This window comes from Spinacia oleracea, chromosome 1, assembly GCF_020520425.1.
Source record: "Spinacia oleracea cultivar Varoflay chromosome 1, BTI_SOV_V1, whole genome shotgun sequence".
Taxonomy (NCBI): Eukaryota; Viridiplantae; Streptophyta; class Magnoliopsida; order Caryophyllales; family Amaranthaceae; genus Spinacia; species Spinacia oleracea.
In genome coordinates this window covers 97,567,203-97,572,884 of record NC_079487.1, presented here as the reverse complement: position 1 = coordinate 97,572,884, position 5,682 = coordinate 97,567,203, and the positions used below count along the sequence as shown (strand labels likewise).

The following is a 5,682-nucleotide window of genomic DNA, read 5'->3' as shown; positions in this document are numbered from 1 at the left end:
GCCTTTCAAACATGTCCCCTGCAGAATCGGGACGCTAAGTTCTTTCCTGGGTTAGTTTTTCCGCCAAGAGGCGAATAGCAGCAGCTAGGTCACTATTATTGGCCATCCTAGAGCGCGACCTGAAATTAATATGCTCTAATTCAGGTTCAAAACTTTACTTACATTATCCTCTAACAATGCAATATCACATTAACATTCAAAATGCACACGAAATGAACAATCATGCAAAACATTCAACTGAGAGACAAGGAATAACTTCAATCATCATGAATAATAAGTTAGAATAAAAGAAGAAAACATTCCCCTTGCGTGCCCCTAAAACTTTGATCCTTTAGATAGTCAATAATCTAACTTTTATATCTCAGAAGAATGTCAATAACAATCCTAAATATTAACACACACCTGTTCTCAAAATAAAGTAAAAAGGTTCTACGATATAAACATAAACTATGGTTGGGCGGATTGTCCAACGTTTTTCTCACACACAACTAAATATGTAAGCAAAGCTAAAGGGAAACATCATCAGACTTGTCCTTTGATTCGCTATAACCTTCTAGGGTGAATAACTCATATTTGAGTTCATCATCATCATCCATATCAAAATAATAAGCTTCTTTTCTTGGCCTAGAGGATCTTCGTAGACCTTGAAGTTGATGATTAGCTTCCTCTGGCTCAGGCTCAGGTTCAGGTTCATGTTCAGGCTCAAACTCAAACTCAGGTTCAACCTCCAATTCATGCTCGAACTCAAACTCAAATTCTTGTTCGAACTCATACCCAAATTCATGCTCAAACTCAGGCTCCGAATCGCTTTCAGGTCTCAAAACAGCTTGATAAATATCGACCCTAGTTTGCCCTCTAGCACGATCAAATTCACGAAGGGCTTCATCATCACTATCAGGTTCTCCTGCTCTTAAAGCTCGACGCAGAACAAGTTCATGGCTGGTGTAACTGTTAATGTCAGACTCGTAATCCATTTCATTTTCATCATCGCTTAGAACAATAGGGTTAGAATTGCTCCCTATTCTATTTCCTTGTATGCCAGACATGATTAGTGATCTATAACAATTAAACATAGTTTCTATGTTAGTAATTAGTACTCTCGCTTACCGTATGATCCCACAATACACAACGAGTAAGAATATGTATTAATGGCAAAGCATAGGAAAGACACGACAGTTAGCAGGCACAAAAGTACAATCATGTTGACATAATGCAGACACAATGTTTCTATTCTATATGCCCTTTCCTATACTACCCAACTCTCAAAATAATCATAGTATATCAAACATTGAAGCATAAAAGAATAAAACAAGAATGATTTATAAGAATTGGATTGATTAAAATAATAATTATTGAACGATAGATAATTTAATTTTTTTTTTTTTTTTTTTTACGGTACTGTAGCAGCAGCAGCAGTAATTTTTTTTTTTGAAAATATTAATTTGAATTTCAAAAGAATCGAAATACATTAATTCGCATAAACAAAAACGTATTTCAAAACACGATTCAAGAGTCAATATTAAAATAAATTCAAACATTTCTAGCTAATAACTTTAAATTTATTCACAAGTGTGAAATTACTTTTACGTAACTAATTAGTTGGTTAGGCGCCTAAGATAAAAAAAGGTAGACACGAAATCTCAGTAAAACCTTTAGCTCAAAAATACCACTTTGTAACACCCCGACAATTCCCATTTTCTAAAATAACCCTTTTTTAAATATAACTGTGGGGAATTATCAAAGTATTATCGCCCGTGTGAAAACGTACGGCTTATTCAGAATTTTGCAGCGGAAAACATAAAACTAACTTTTAGGTTCATAAATAATCTTATTACATATTAGGTCCAAAACCAATTAACTGAAATAAGGAAATACGAATAGTACGACAAATTTCAAATTTAAGTTAACAAACCAAATCACTTAATAAAGAAAATATAACTACAAGCTCTCTAATCCCGATCCCAATGATGCATCATCTTCAAACCTGTAGATGGGCAACGCTTATTGATCCTTAGAGACTGCTCACCAAAGATGGGTCATCACAGGATCAATAGGCATAGCCATGATCAACACACACAAACAAAGCACGTAATCAGCAAAGCTGAGTACTACATACTAAAGCAATAATAATCCTAACATGATACTATTAAACATAATTAAGGGCAGACAAAGCATGATAATCTGACGACCATACTTAACTAGACTAGGCTAGACTGGACTAGACTTTATAACAATAATATTATTTTAATTGAAATAGGCAATGGACCGAGTTTTCTAGCTAGGCGAGGTACGGGCGCGACTCCGTAACCTCAGTGACCTGCGATATCGAGGAACGTTTGACTGAGAATAGGACGCGGTGATCAATCCGGTCCGAATGAAAGGCCATGGGCTACCACCATGAACCCCAACTCCTGTTTGTCCGTCACTTTAGACGTGCACAGTCTAAAGCTATTGCTACTCAGTTTCACTTTACATGATTTACAAATTAACACCCTGTTATGACTCAACAATCACATAAGGCATGCAACTCACACTTATTTATAACCGTTTTTATCTTGGAATTGAGTAAGTGATCACAAAGGCATCAAACAAGACTCATTCCAATTAACTCCAATCTTTTCTTTAATACTGATCAACCCCTGAATATGGGTATAAGGTTTCAACTTACTAAATAAGGTCCTCCGCCCTCATAAAGTAGTGAAAAGCTAAAAAGGGAACAACAATTAACTGATCTGAATTAAATACTAAATAATCTAGTGTTCCCAATCAAACATGTTTGCATCAATCTTCCATACTAACATGTTATAATCCTCAAAATGCAATAAAGGTTTAATATGTTCATCCAACAGTATCAAACACGCAATTTCAACCTGACTAAGTTCATCAACAACATTAACATAACCAAGTTCATCAATAATTCAACATGGTTTCAACAATTAGCACACATTCCAAGCACACAGGTATGTACGTACCTTGTGTAAACAAACTGATAGGCCACTTTAACACTTTCAAAAGTCGCCTAAAGAGAATTCTCCGCCTAAAACAACCAACAAGTAATCCCAATCAACTTCTAGTCATTGGCAACCATAATAAAGCATTCTAAACGTATCCTAAACATATTTAGAGCTTTCCCCGATCTCAAAACTTAAACATTTGCTTTCCTAGCATCATAATTATTGAACTAGTGATTGAAATTCGTTGAAAACTTTTGCAAACATCGTACTTTTAAATTTTCAGCAATATAAATTCATTTAAAAGCTTCCCCAAGGTCAACCTACGTTCCTAGTATCTCAAAACAATCAATTCAATAATCCATACTCAACCTATCATGATTAATAATTATAAAAACCTTGAATTTCATACTTTAAACAATCAAAAACCAATATTTCAATGTAACTTGATAATCTGAAAATTAATAACTTTATTATAAAATCCATATAATCTCAAATTTATAATTTAAATCACAAAACCCATAACTTTAATTCAAGAAAACATAATTCAAGTTAATAAATTATGATTAAGCCCTAATCTTAATTTTAATTAATCAAAACTGAAAATTAATTCGTTTTTAATCTCAACATCAAATCTGAAAATCATATTTACCATAAAAATTACAAATTTAATTTAAGAACATAATCTAAATTAACAAACTTTAATTTAAATATAATTAGTTACTTAGGGTTTAAGAAATAACCAAGAATTAAGGAGAGAGAAGAGCTGGACGGCGGGACGGCGGTGGCTCACGGCAAGGGTTCACCGGCGACGGTGGCTGGGCCGCGGTGATGCTGCGAACAAACGAAAAGGCTACGGTCATGGACGAAAAACAGAGGGGAGGAAAGGAACGAAAGCAAAGAAAGAAAGAACAAGGGGAGGAGGAGAGATACCGCACGGTGGAGGAGGAGAACGCCGGTGGTCGGTGGCTGGGACGACGGCGCAGGTCGAGGGGTTGAAGGAGCTGCGGTCGAGAGGTTGAAGAAGGCTCCCTTTTCTTTTCTTTTTTTTTTTTTTTTTTTTTTTTTTCTGTTTTACGTGAATCAGGAAGGAGAAGAGAAGAAGGGTTTTATTTTTAATTTTTTGTTTGGGCTTTGCCCAATTGGGCTAGGAGTAGGATTTAGGTTGATGGATCCACAATGGGTTAGGACTTGTTTTCTAATTTCAATAGAACATGGTAATGCAACTCGAATTCGTTTTAAAGTAAAACTCGAAATTACATTTTGATTTCATAATCATTAAAAGTGTTCGAAATGAAATAAAATAATTATATTTCAATTATATTCGTTTCTAAAATCCGTAATTTATGTTTAAATATATATTAAATATTCGTTAAAATATATAAATAAAAGGTATAAAATTACGGGGGATTGCATATACGATATTTCTAAATAATCCAACCTTTATGATCCAACTATTATTATTAAGCCTAACAAGTTACTAACCTGCGGTAGGCGGTATTCACCGGCCTTACGTGGCATATAACAATTTTAATTTTTTTCCCCTCCTTTTTTTTGATTGCTGTTTTAATTTTCGTTCCTCTCTTCTCTGCGATTTTCTGCTTCATCTCTACACTCCTCTCCATTATTTCTCTTCTTCACTATTGTTGATCCCTCATACCTCTCCATTCGCAGTTCATCAAAAATAATCAGCAATTGCTATGGCTGGGGTAAAGCAATTGCCTGTTGGATCTGGATCTGGATCTTCTTCAAATTCTAGGTTTTTTTTTCTAAATTTTCAACAAGACCACAATAACCAACATCCCACAACATAAAAAAAAAACTACTCCCTCCGTCCCGGAATACTCGACCTGGTTTGACCGGCACAGAGTTTAAGGGACTTGAATTGACTTATTTAATTTAATAGGTAGTAGTTGATAGTGGGGTATTATTTTAATGTAGTTAGTGGAAAATGTGTAAAGGGGTGGGGTTGGGGGAGAGTAGGGGTTGAATTTTTAATTTTTTTTTTGTATGGAGTAAGGGGTAGGTGGGTTAATAGGGGTGGAGTGAGAAATAATATAATATTGTTAGAATATTTCCATTTTTAGAAACAGGTCAAGTATTAAGGGACGACCCGATAAGGAAAACAGGTCAAGTATTCCGGGACGGAGGGAGTATATATATTATTGCAAAAGGGAGGGTTTTTACGAACTGACCATCAAGGAAGCCCAAAATTCAAAATTTACCAAAAAAGGAACAAAAACGCTAGGGTTCGTAAGTTCACCTTCAATTGTACGATTCTAGAGACGAAATTTGAATGCGTGTTGATGAAGTCACCTATTTCCTTAAGAAAATCGCGGATGATGTCATGAAGCCGTACAATTGTGGTTGAAGCACCAGTAATGGAGGAGAGAGGATTTGAAACACGGTACAGAGAAGAGAAGGGTTAAGGGTTTTTGAAAAAAAAATGAAATCCTTGTTTGGGTGGCAAGTGATGATGACGTGTCCAATATTTTAGGAGGGAAACCAACTTTAGGTTGTCAACGTTTTTAACGTTGACTTTGTAGCAGGTAACCGGTCATCCAGGCTTAATAATAGTAGTTGGGTCATAAAGGTTGGATTATTTAGAAATATCGCATAGGTAGGCTTAATTAAAGAAAACCGGACAAATGTTGGATTAATAATTACAAATTTTCCTTACGAATATGCATAAGTATCTAATTGTATAGAATGAAGAATTGTATAGAAGGAT

At 35.0% G+C, this 5,682-nt stretch overlaps 1 long non-coding RNA gene across 1 annotated transcript; it reads right to left on the bottom strand.

The window, feature by feature from the left end:
• Positions 1 to 1,791: 1,791 nt before the first annotated feature.
• Positions 1,792 to 3,037, bottom strand: LOC130466049 (uncharacterized). The gene is made up of 2 exons (XR_008926068.1): positions 2,973 to 3,037; positions 1,792 to 2,018 (listed from the first exon to the last, which is right to left on the bottom strand). It is a non-coding gene; the product is annotated as an uncharacterized lncRNA (long non-coding RNA).
• Positions 3,038 to 5,682: the final 2,645 nt, after the last annotated feature.